The sequence below is a fragment of the Rhinichthys klamathensis genome, unplaced genomic scaffold (assembly GCF_029890125.1).
Source record: "Rhinichthys klamathensis goyatoka isolate OS25496 unplaced genomic scaffold, OSU_Roscu_1.1 h1tg000050l_1, whole genome shotgun sequence".
Classification (NCBI taxonomy): domain Eukaryota; kingdom Metazoa; phylum Chordata; class Actinopteri; order Cypriniformes; family Leuciscidae; genus Rhinichthys; species Rhinichthys klamathensis.
In genome coordinates, this window is record NW_026606596.1 from 1,991,674 (window position 1) to 2,004,558 (window position 12,885).

The following is a 12,885-nucleotide window of genomic DNA, read 5'->3' on the forward strand; positions in this document are numbered from 1 at the left end:
TAATTACTTAATATGCTTACACCTGCCATGAGAGAAAATATAGTTTTAACTTGTAAACTGCACACCAGATAAAGATTTCTATATAGTATAACCGCACTATAAAACAGGAGTGACAATCATGTTCAGCTGCTCTGTGAATGCAGCCATTATTTCACGCAGAAGATCCATTCCCCTCTGTCCTTATTATGTGTGTCGCCTCGGGTATGCAGTTTTATTTGTGCATGTCAAGCTCCAGATGGTCCCCTGAAACCATTTTGAAAATATTTAACGTGATCATATGGGAAATCGACGTGTTATTTCTGAATGCTGTTGAAGTGGAAGTATCTAATCTGTGTGTCTGACAAACGCCACCTTGCGGTAAATATTCATATACCCCGCAAATCGCTAACATTGTGCCTTTGACACCACATGGGAGATAGGCCTTATATATTTGCACACATGTAGCCTAAGTGAAATAAAAATCTCTGTGCTGTTTAGGGTTTGGTTTGTGGAAATAATTTGCATAGTGCATCCTGTGAAGTGAACGTACCAGTACCAGCTTCAGAAATCATAGAGGGATTTCAGCTGCCAAACACAAATAATCGTTCCCCCCCATTACATATTTTTCATGCAATTAAGTCTGAATTTTTTTATGGACAGACTTAGATGCAGACCTGAAATACTTGTAAGTGACACATGGGAAATAAAAGTCATTTATCAGTTATCATTTTTCAAGGCCTGTAAATGCCCAGTTTCCTAATGGGAAATGATGCAATGATGGTGAAAACATACAGTGTCCAGTACATGCCTGATACATAAATAAGCTCATATTTTATCTCGGCTAAAAACAATGTGGGTTTAGTTCTTCAACACTACATACAGAAATGTCAAATTTGTATTTGTGCATCACAACATGTGGCATAAAAGTAACACATGCAATACAATGCAGGCCTATAATTCCACATTAATCAGCCTTGAAAGCTTTTAAATCATATGGCCTCATTTTCATTCAGGTCTCTCATTTATATTACAATAAAGCTATAAACGTTTCGATCAAGAAAGAATTTACATACTTATTTTTAGTCGTCTTTTATGACAAATGATTTCCTCTCATCAGATGCTGAGCAATATGAAACCTCAGTTCAAACAGTACTGCGAACAAAGATGATTGCTGCAAGACTCATTTAAATTCTTCCTGCTGGCTGGCCATTTTTTCAAACACAAGGTTGAAGGCGCTCCAGAGCACACATGTAAAGGTAAATAGACTGTTGCTGTGAACACTTCTTGGTGAATTCATTACAATTCCCTTTGGTGCTTTGTTCTTTTCAGCCATTGTTTGTTTGCATTTCCTGAAACCAATTAGTGGATTTTCTTGGTATTTAAAAGGTCTGTGTTTTGTCAAAATGAGCTTTTGCTGGAACAATCACAGCAAACATGATCAGTATGAGTGTTTTTATCTAATTGATCCTTAAGAAGGTTGTGCACACTAAAATCGTAATGTTTGAATCTTCCGGTGTGATAAAAAACAAAAAACAACAACAAATCATCTCAGCTCTGAATATACATTTTCATTAAAGCTGCAGTCCGGCGTTTTTCCTCTTTATTGTTGCCATCTCTGTTCGAAATCTGCAATTGCAGTCATTCGCGGAATTATCAACTTTACGAGAGTTGTACTTCAACACCCTCGACACGGCACAGCGTGGATGAACACATTGTTTGAGGAGACTGTGAGGCTGTCAGTCACCGTGTCGGTGTGTGGATCATTTTTTACAGTCTATGGTGTGGATACTGTCATTCAGAATCACGGATTATTCTTTTTGGACGTATGACCAACATAATAATTTTCGCCGGAAAATGTCATCTGAACTAGTAAGAAACATCCCCCTTTGTTCTGGTTCTGACATTGCAGTAAATCGCGCTGATTAAATCTGACAATCGCTTATAAGTTATCATATCATGCAAAACCGCGCAAATTATACTTTGTTCTCAAATTGTTAATGTTAACAACGTCAGCATTGCGTGACTACATGTTATGTCCTTCCGATATGTATCCTTGTTTTCGCATGGGTCCCGTTGCAGTCTCTTTTTTTCTGTAGCCACTCCGAAGTCCGAACGAAGTCTTCTGCATTTTACAGTGGGTGAATCTGTTATCACTGGTGATTGTCGTTTGAACCTTTCTGGATCCGCCATCAAATTGATAAGTTTAATTATATCGAAGTGCTGTGAGAAAAGGCTATAAATCTCCACCTCCAACATCCTCACACGCAATATAGCTTATACTAGCCGAGACTCCTTCTTTATGTGTACAGATGTGACGTAATGATGCAAAGACATGCTCGAATCTCCCGCGGAAATCCACCACTGGAATTAAAAACATTATTACAAGTTTACCGCTTTGAATCGAGCTACGGCAAGCAGATAGTTTTGAACACTGGCTGGTTATGTATTTTCTCAAATATGTATTTTGGATCATTTTTAACCCAAAAAAGCTACGGACTGCAGCTTTAAGGTAAAATCAAGCCGCTACATCCTCAAGTCCAACAAGTAATTATCCTCAATCATTATGGAGCTTTGTTTGAATATAAATACTGGTAAATTTGTTTATAGCGCCTGTGGTTTAAATGGCAGTGATTTACACCGTTTTATTGCGGCACTTCTGTAATTGATTGAGGTTTAAGTGTTTAACACACTCTGACCCACAGAGAAACATGGTCAGTAAAACAGCTGATCGTATGCACAAAAACCCAAATAGGTTTGAAAGCTGGTTGTGTTCATGGTCTGTCCACATTTTGATTCATTGGTATGGATTTAAAACCCTTGTAAATTTTCATAAAACCACATCACACAACCACAAAGTAATTTGTAAAAATTTCCAACAATAATACATGATGCGCTGGTCTATTTGTTCCTGAATTACGATTCCCTCAACATTCCTTTCTAATCCAGTGATCCTTAACTTTCAGTCAAGTCTAGAGAATCATTGGACTTTTAAGTACATGCAAGTGTTAGATGGCAACATGTGTGGCATATGCACCTGAAAAATAAAAATGAGCTTTATTAAACTGAAACTATATTGTTGTGGCAAAAATTCATCTCAAACAAACATCACTGCGTAAGAGACACATTTAGAGTCAAATTATATAAAATAGAAGTATTTATTCTTGCAAGAATAGGAGCAGTCTAATACACAGTTGTTACCCTGTGCAGAAGAGTGACACACCCCCAGACAGACTGAACTAGCTTTTATCTTAGTTTCAAGGCCTTCTTCCCCCCAGAGCCTTCCTCCCAGTAGTTTTCCATAGACGTCACTAGTTGGCCCACTAAGCTCCCCTGCACTAAGTGGCCTTCTGACATCTAGGTCAGAGGTCCTTGTTCGTCTGTTCTCTGGAGTGTCTCCCTCTTCTGCCTCCCCAGGTACATAAACAGAATCCTCTCTCACTACAAGTGAGAGACACACATGTGACATTCTTTGAATCATCTATATTTAACTAAAGATCAATGAATATCATTAAAATTGCCACCACAACTCCTCACTTTTTATCATTCTGATTACCCATAATCACAATAATAAACAATAAGACAAATTTTAAGTCATATCATCACACTTATACTTTTCATCTCTGATTTTTCCATAAATGATCACTCTCCTTGAACCTGTGAAGAAAAGTTTAGAATGAAGAAGCATAAGGCTGTTTTTGTGGGGGAAAGGCCCCGTAATATTTTAGCAAGCAAGTAAACATGTTTACGGTGCCGGGCTAAGCGAGAAATCACTGTTCCTGCGCTCCTGTAAACAGACCCTCAGTCACACCAGTAAGGAGTAAATAGTTATAACACAATAAGGAAACCAACAGAAAAAGTATTATAAAAAATCCCTCAGTTTCAACCCCTGTCCTTGTACGCCATCTCGTAACACGGATGACCGCTGCTTGTAATCTTCTTTAAATCTTTTGCCCTTAATCTTTCTCAGAAAATAAACAAATAGAAGAAAAACAAACAGAACATACATTTAACACATATCTCACTGTAGCTCCCGCTACCTGTATCGTCACATAATTTTGTTCATCCTTGGGATAGACTGTCATTTTCACCAATTGAACAGACAGCATGTTTCACCTGTCACTGTAATCATATTCACACATGAATAACAAAATTATTAGAATAACAATCCTAACTCCTATCATTAAGCCTTTTCCATTAATCTACGCCCATCTCCATATTTCACCTCGGTTTTCCTAACCATATTGTGTTCACTTCTAATTCAATTTAGTAAGCTCTATTTAATGCCATATTTAACAAAATCTAACCAGAGAAGTCTTATAATTTTATCCATTCTTCTAACCAATGCAGTTGTTCAATATTAACTCTAATATTTCCATTACAGACACAATCAATATATTTTCTACATTTACAATCAAATCAATACCTAGTTTGATTCAATCAAACAAAATCATCAAAAAAACAGATTATTCTGTTAAACTTAAACCATCAGTTGTGTTGATCATCTCGTTCGCCCCACGGACGTTCCGTGTTCTTTTACCTTTAACTTTTAATTCAAACATGCTGTGGTTCTACTTAATAAGCTTCAACAATTATCCCTATAATTTACATTAATTAATAGATCTTCTCTTCCCAAAAACATTTTCCTTAAATATTTCCTAATGAATAAGTAACCAATCAAATCTTTTGATCTAGTGTATATCAATACTAAGCCCTATTTTGATTTAATCAAATAAAATCCTCAAAATAATCACAAAACCACATTCTTAAACCATTAGTTGGTTCACATCCTCCTCCAGGCGTGTTAATCATCTCGTTCGCCCCATGGACTATGGGATGGTTGTGGCCTGTTGGTGTAGGTGAGAGGCTTGGACCCAGGTGTCACACTCTCCAACCATTTTCTGATCCTTATAAGGTTTTCCCTTATATCACGACCGCACCCCCACTGGAGTGAACTGTCACCTGTGAATGGAGACCTTAAGTATTTTGTTAGTGACCGCTTGACAGCCGCTCGTCCCCTTTGGTGTGACCTGTGGAATCAACAACCTGAAACATTATCTCCGGATAATTTCTTGCTCACTTAATAGCACTCGGGGTCCTTTTACCCTGAAAAACACTCAACCCACTTTGCTCATGTCCACACAATATTTATACATTTGGAACAGAATTAGTTCTGTTTGATCCAATCCATCCTGACATTCTGTAAAAGGAAAATTTTAAGTTATGCGCTGCGCAGGTGTAGCACCTTTCTGCCACAATAATAACCCAGGCCAGGATAGTTAGCCAAATTCATCCATAACCATTATTTTATTGGCACATTTTGCCCTGTCTCCCAATCCTGCATGCTCTCTGTAAAGAGAAACAAATTTCGAGGTTATTGTCAGATAGTAAAGTACGTAGTTTCTTTTGTCTACTGTTCTCCCGTGGCCTTCGATGCCCTGGCGTTTCCTGTTGAAACAATCTTTGTTATTGGTGTGTGCACACTCACAGACATCAATTTTGTTAGGCAGAAAAAATGGCTTCTTTCAGGGCTTTTATCAAATTACCCCTAGTGTTCTCCCAACATTTATTCAGCAAATGTGAACCCCTTAATACACCATATTTGGCTATTGTTATACCATCTCCCTCTTGATGCACGACACACCTCGAGCATCAATTTAACATAACATTTAACATAGTGTTTTTTATAAAGTTTGCCATCAACACTAACCCAAACGTTGTCCTTCAGACAAATTCCTCTGCCTCTGAAACAAAAATATTACATTCTTCACTTAAAGCCACAATCTCATCTTCTTCTCGAAGTATTTGAAAGGCAACGGCCCTCAGTCTCACAGCGTATTCTGCTTTTCAGGCCTGTTGTTTGGTCTCTCAAGTCAGTCATCTACAAACATTTCCAAAGTCATCAATTTTCCCTATCAGGTCAAGTCGTGCTGTACAGACTTGGTCAATGTCAGTCAATCATTTCTCCCCCTTTGTTCACAATAATCATAAATGTGAGAGGCTCTCTTGATAATTTCATGTTGACTTAGCCAATATGTCACTTTGTTGTTTCCCTCAAATCTGCAACATTTTCATTTATCTCAGCCCATGCCAGATGGTGATCTACAACTACACAATTCCAATTTACTTAAACTGATCTTCAAATCTACATTATGTATGACAAAATTATTACTACCAGACAGAGCTTGATGGCCAATCAACTTAAAGCTTGTCCCATGTTCTGTATTGTCTTTTCATCAGAATTATCAGCTTCTTTAAAATTTGTCATTTGCCTTAACCCATCTGTAATGATAAACTCATTCCAGAGGTTAATGACGCAATATACACACCATTCAGGCGGAATATTAGTGCCCCAAACTAATACATACAAGACATAAAGTGCTGTCACCATCACACGCACTCATACTAGACACACATATGTTAACTGCTCATTCTCAATGTTCACTTTTCTTTATATTATTGCTTAAAGATTTAAATTTTAAATAAGATTTTAACCTTTCCATTTTCCTGTAGCTTCTACCTAATTTTACATGGTATCTTAACCACTTTCAAAGCACGTCTTGTTCATTATTCATTTGATTTTTAGACAAGTTCAGCTGGGTTGTTTTGGTTCCCTATCATTATTTTTCTTCAGCTTGCTCAGGCAGGCCGATAACAGAAAGACAGACACAGTTACCATCCCTTCCTCCAACTCAGGCAGTCTCTCTCACTATAAACAAATAATTTTCCCACCAGCCTCCTAAGGCTGTAACTTAGACAAAATTTGTATTCATTACAATAACCTTTGACCATTCACCTTAGTCATCCAGACTTTCCTTAAATCAAAAGCTGTCTTCATCTTTAGCCACCACCATGTCTAACGACCTTCAAGAGTTAAAACTATGTTATAACATATTAGTTCAAAATCAACACTATGATTTTCCTTGCCCATAAGGCAACCAGTACATAAAAAGTTTTGCTACTGTCTCCACAACAACTAATGGGAATCACTTCATGGCCTCAGCTGGCTCTTGAAAGCCCACTCCTGTTAGCCCTTTATCTATAATCTCCATCAGGGTGTTTTCCCCTGGCATATTTGCAGACGCTTGTCACAATAAAAAAAAACAAGCCATACAACTAATGCGGTTTCTTGTGATTGGTATAGAGGAACACTCACGTTTCTGGGTCAGACTGCCTGTAACTCCTCACAGCTCATCCGCCCTAACGATAAAGGATGCTGCTGGCCTCACAGTCATCCGCTCCACTCTCATACCTTTCTCACATAAACACCTCCATCTTGAGATGCCCAATGACTTTACGTGATCCACTCTGGCTTGGGTTGCCCCCTGTCTGGCCAAAGAAGGTCTTACCCGTCATCGAGATGGTCACTCGTGCCCACTGGTGACCGCTCTTTCCAATCACACAATCAGTTCTCTTCAACAGAACTCAGCTGTTTTCTGGAGCTTAGGAAAGGCACGTTCAAGAGTCACCAGGGCCATTCGGATTGCCTAATAGTGTTCACACAGGGAGACAGGTCAATAACAACAGTATTTAATCACTTAAATCCATTAACTATCTTAAAAGCAGCAACCTAGCTACTTGGATTATACTCAGTGAATTTAGATCACAACCGTACATTCAGTGTACTTCATCTGTAGCCGGAGCCATCGTCCTGAATGGTGGAGACTAAATGAGACAAAGAAGTTACTGGTCCTAAAATAAGCTAATCAAAATGTCATCTCTATCTGTATTATTATTTTAAATACTTCTTTAAAGTCATTCAGTTTTATTTTTAAAACATCTCTGTGTCTATGATCTTCAACTGAAACACTGTGCTTTACTTATTATCACAGATACCAGCTTTTAGCTGACTCATTGAATGAGAGAGACTCTGAGACTCTATTGGATGGGACACTGCTCTCTCATATACTTCTAACATCAAACATTTATCTATCATCTTTTAACTCTATCCCAGCTTAAGGCATCTTTGCCAGAAATTACATACGGTTTCAAATAAACATATTATTTATATTTTTCTTTTGCCCATCTCAGGGAATTTAGACATTACAAATTTCCACTCAGATTGAGTCTCTGTCGCACTGGCTGTTTCAGGCACAGCACACATCAGATTTTAGATAAGCGAACTGTTTCAATACAGCCCATAACAAACTTATCTTTTGAAAGCAAAACATCAGCTTCTAGTTCTTTCATGGTCAACTTTTCAAGCTGTTTGTTTAATCAGATGCCTTTCAACACATTTTACATTTAGCAACTGTTAATTCAGTAGCCTACTGCTTCTGCTTATTTTTTCTTACATAATGGTAATTATTCTAGTTCTCAATAACGTTTCACATTTCTCAATCTCAATTTTAGTTGTCAAGTTCTCAATTAACATAACTTAATATCTGACCTCAAAGTTTTCTCTTCTAGGAGTTTATCAGTCTCCAATCAGGATTCACACTAACTTTGACGAGGCAAGCACTCTCTGCTTGTGATACTTTTGCAGTTATGGTAAATCATCTGTGAGATTAGTCTCTCTATATTACCTTTACATATTTTGCAACTCACATTATTATCAGAAATGTGTCACGTGTTAAATGGTCCTACTGACCACAGTCAAGACAATCTCTGTCATCTGGTTGGTTCGTGTGTCAGCCTCAACTACAGCATCAGACACCTTGCAGTTTGATCACTGTGAGCTTCCAAAGGGCTTCAACTAACTTCACACCCTTGAAGCAGTGTGTGTCCCATTCAGGAATGTAAACAGACCCACTGATAAGCAGTTCTCTGTATTCCTTTGACCATCCACCAATGGCGGATTCAATCACAATAGCCAAATCATACTCTTCATCATTATTATTGGCAGAACATAATTTCATGAGCAGCACAGAAAATGCTCAAAATATTCGAATTTGTTTTCTGTCTTTACCTTACTAATTTGGTATTATCATCAACAACACTAATTACAAGTACTGTTGCTGTTATCCCAGCTTATCTTTTACCAAACATCATCTGCAAATCTCTTCAAAGTGAGATCTTCAGAGCAGAGCTGTTTACAGCATTTGCTCTCTTCTGTCTCACTATTTATTTATTTTCCCGGACTGTTCCGTTACTCTTCATAAAGTGTAACAATTTAAACATCATTATTTTCATTACAACTGGTTTGAAGCCTTTTTCTTCCATCACATGGTTAGTCTGCAGATTCAACTTAATATTATCATTATTGTCTCAGTCTTATCTCTACTGTTTCTCCAAAACAGATTATATTACTCAGTCCGTAAATTACACAGACAACCATTATAGCTACTTGCTTCAATACCCTTATTTTCTTAACATTAATAAAATAAAGCAGATATATCATCATTTCAATCATTATTTTATCAGAATCTAGAATTCTTCCCCATTCTGCTTAAAACATTCTTCATATCATGTTAATCCCTGTCAATCATACAATGCCTTATTTTATTCTAAAACTTTTCATATCATTTAAACAGTTAATTTGACTTCCATAAATTCTGTCAGACCATGTCTATTTTCATCACATATAGTTTTCTACTATATTTCTCCTTTCTTTTCTCTTCATGCCAGTTCCTTCATTATCCTCTCCTTTCTTTTCTCAAACATGCCAGTTCCTTCATTATCTAACCAGTACATGATTGTTTGAACAATCCCCACACACACATATCTCACACACCAACCTTTTTGTTTTTTCACTTCCCTCTTCCACCAAGTCTCACTTACAGTTCCCTCTATTTCACACAGACAGCCTTATTGCTTCTTGCTACTTTAATCCTTGTCATATAAATTTAAGTTCTATAGACATCTAATGTCATGCATCCATTTACTGGATGAAGAAGTAAAAAACATTATTTCTCCTGGCCGTTCGACATTTTATCTTCAACTGAACAATCCATTATCTGTTCACATTTTTTACACACATGTTGAACGCAGCCACAACAACCTTTTGTCCCGCTGCCCTGTTCCACTGATTCTCGCACACTCTTAGTCTATTTGTGCTCAGTGTTCCCTCCCTGGGGAAATCATGGTATTTTCTCAGTTTTTTCAATATCTAAAACATACATTTTCCCCCATACTTTCCTAGTTCTACAGAAAACCGGTGTATCAAATTTGGCATGCTTACTCTGAGATTTTCCCATACTGGCTGTTTTCTGTTCCCTGTGGATTTCTCTTCAACGCGCGTTTTCTTTAATCTGTTTAGGCGTCCCTAACAAATCCGACTCTTTTCTTTTAACCCAAATCGGTCGGGTTGCACTATTAGTGCCCTCCTAATTATGGTTTACCAAAAAATTCTGGTTCCCCCTAATTAGCCTCAGTACCTAAAAACAATTTGCTCCGTCGTGGAACAACTAATTTTCAGGGTACCTATCTGTTTGAAATCTCTTGATCTGTTACAGTTCTCACTTAATCTCAGATTATTTATCTGCTTGAAATTTCTTGTTCTGTTACAGACCTCAATTAATCTCAGATTTTTCCCTCGTATCTGTTTGAAATTTCTTGATCTATATAGATCTCAATTAATCTCAGATTACGTACCACAGAAACAGCCTTCAGCCAATATGGTTCAATTTCACTCTTCTCCCCAATTAAACTGAATTTAATTAACTTACCCAAAAGAAAATAAATTGAACTGTCTCTTACCAGAGATGCTTCTGTTGCCACCGGGTTCTTTAGATTCCAGTGGTCGATTCTCCCGGCCCTGATATCGGTCGGCCCCTCTCTCTCAAGTTTACGAGGTAGAGCTGGAACTTACTTAGTCCAGGTGGCCAAACACCGTCCGATCTCAGGTCCAGGAGGCACGTCCAAGGAATCCCACTTCTGACACCAAAACTGTTGTGGCAAAAATTCATCTCAAACAAACATCACTGCGTAAGAGACACTCAGAGTCAAATTATATAAAATAGAAGTATTTATTCTTGCAAGAATAGGAGCAGTCTAATACACAGTTGTTACCCTGTGCAGAAGAGTGACACACCCCTAGACAGACTGAACTAGCTTTTATCTTAGTTTCAAGGCCTTCTTCCCCCCAGAGCCTTCCTCCCAGTAGTTTTCCATAGACGTCACTAGTTGGCCCACTAAGCTCCCCTGCACTAAGTGGCCTTCTGACATCTAGGTCAGAGGTCCTTGTTCGTCTGTTCTCTGGAGTGTCTCCCTCTTCTGCCTCCCCAGGTACATAAACAGAATCCTCTCTCACTACAAGTGAGAGACACACATGTGACATTCTTTGAATCATCTATATTTAACTAAAGATCAATGAATATCATTAAAATTGCCACCACAATATATATATAAAAAAATATATATCTAAATTATGGAATATTACTGTATATATATATATACAAGAATATATATACAAGTTCTTCAAGAATCCCTTCAAACATGCAAGGCAGCTGCTGGAGGATAGGAGGAGCGGGAAGTTGGAGGCAACAAAGGATGAGCTGGAACGACACTTCAGTCAGCAGTTCAGTGATGCTGGTAGACTGACTCCTCTGGGTTCCCCGGGGTATGTTCCTCGCCCAGCCCCCCCAGCCGTGCCCTTTAATACTGCACCCCCTAAACTCAGCGAGGTCGCAGATATCGTTCGGAAGGCCAGAGGAGCCTCAGCACCAGGCCCCAATGGGATACCTTACAAGCTGTACAAGCATTGTCCCGGCGTCCAGAGGATCCTGTGGAAACTCCTAGGAGCAGCATGGAAAAAAGAAGTTGTCCCTGTAGAGTGGAGGAGAGCCCTGTCTGTCCTCATTCCCAAGGAGCAAGACTCAAAGGATATCAACCAGTTTAGGAACATAGCCCTTCTGAACGTAGAAGGAAAGATATTCTTTTCCATCATGGCCAAGAGGATGACCTCGTTCCTTACGCGAAACGGGTTCATAGATACCAGCTGCCAGAAGGCTGGCATACCAGGCTTTCCAGGGTGTGTTGAACATTCCTCAGTGATATGGGAACAGATTCAGAGGGCAAAGAGGGAGAAGGGCGATCTGCATGTCGTCTGGTTGGATCTTGCCAACGCCTATGGGTCTGTCCCCCACCAACTTATTACATTCGCCCTGGACTTCTTCTATATCCCTGATCCCTGTAAAGGATTGATATCCAGATACTTTGAGGACATCCAGATATGCTGCACGCATGAAGATTTCACTACAAAGTGGCAACGACTTGAAGTTGGCATTGCCATGGGGTGTTCTATCTCCCCAATTTTGTTTGTAGCAGCGTTTGAGATCATCCTCATTGGGGCAAGGCAGGTGGTCGGAGGAGTGAAGTTGCCATCAGGCCAAAGGCTACCTCCACTGAGAGGGTACATGGATGACGTTACCAGCATACTCCAGACAGCTCCATGCACCGTGAGACTGCTTAAGAGGTTTGATGAACTTGTGGAGTGGGCAAGAATGAGAATCAAACCCTCAAAGTCACGAAGCTTGTCCCTTCAGAAAGGGATCAGGAGTGACCGCTCCATCTTTAGTGCTGGCGGTGAGGAAATCCCCTTGTTGTCTAGCCAGCCTGTCCGGAGCCTCGGCCGAATCTACTCTGCAGACCTCACGGATAAACAGATGGGGAGCGTGGTGAAGAAGCAGCTGGCAGGTGGCCTTGCCAGGATCAACCTCAGTCAGCTCCCAGGCAAATACAAGGTGTGGTGTTACCAATTCACGCTGTACCAGAGGATAATGTGGCCACTCAAGATGAGCGAAGTTCCCTCCTCCACAGTGAGCAAGTTGGATAGCTTGGCAAACTCGTACATCAGGAAATGGCTCGGGCTACCAAGATGCCTTTCTGATGTAGGTCTCTTTGGCAAGACCAAGCTCCAGCTGCCCCTGCATTCCATCAGCGGGGGATATAAGCAGGAGAAGGCGCGGTTGATCATGGAGCTAAGAGAGTCCACTGACCATCTGGTGAGAGCCGCGGATGCCCAAGTTG